This window comes from Mus pahari, chromosome 15 (assembly GCF_900095145.1).
Source record: "Mus pahari chromosome 15, PAHARI_EIJ_v1.1, whole genome shotgun sequence".
NCBI lineage: Eukaryota > Metazoa > Chordata > Mammalia > Rodentia > Muridae > Mus > Mus pahari.
Window position 1 is genome coordinate 58133763 of NC_034604.1, and position 817 is coordinate 58134579.

The window sequence follows — 817 nt, forward strand, 5'->3', positions numbered from 1 at the left end:
TGATTTGGTGTGTGTGTGTCGGGGGGGGGGTTCTCAGATCAGCACTCTGCACAGGGGCACAGCATATTAGTTATTACCTACACATGCGTTGCTGTGAAGAAATACTCAACATCATCATCATCATCATCATCATCATCATCATCATCAACAACAACAACAACAAAAAGCAACTTAAAAGAGGAAGGTTTTATTTGGCTCCCAGTTTGAGGTGAGATAGTCCATTGTGGCAGGGGAAGTGTGGTAGTGGGTGGCTCTATAACATCCGGAGCCTGTGGCAGGAGTATGAGACACTTGTTCATATTTCCACAGATCAGGACACTCACTACAGCCTGTCACTGGGTGACTCACTTCCTCCAGATGTATCTTGCTTCCTAAAGGTCTCAAAGATTCCACAAACAGCGCCACCAGCTGAGGACCAAGTGTTCATATACATAAGCCTTTGAGAGACATCTCACAAGCAAACGGTAGCACAAGGCATGGTTTCCTGCCCGTTGTCAGATCCACCTCCTGGTTTATCTCACAGGCTTACTGTCCTTGGACCTTTATACCTGTACCCTCACTCTCTACTATACCTTATGTGGTAAAGTCTTCCTCCCCATCTCTTGTCAGGTTTTAATGTAGTCCTTCCAAGATGGTCTTAAACTCACTATGATGGTGGGCTTCTGCCTCTGCCTCCCAAGTACCTAAATGACAGGCCTGCCCCACTAATGCCTGGTTTATGGGATGCTGTAGGTCAAACCCATGGTTTATGCTTGCTAGGTAAGCATCAAGCCCAGTGAGCTGCCTCTCCCCTCCTCCTCCTCCTCCTCCTCCTCCT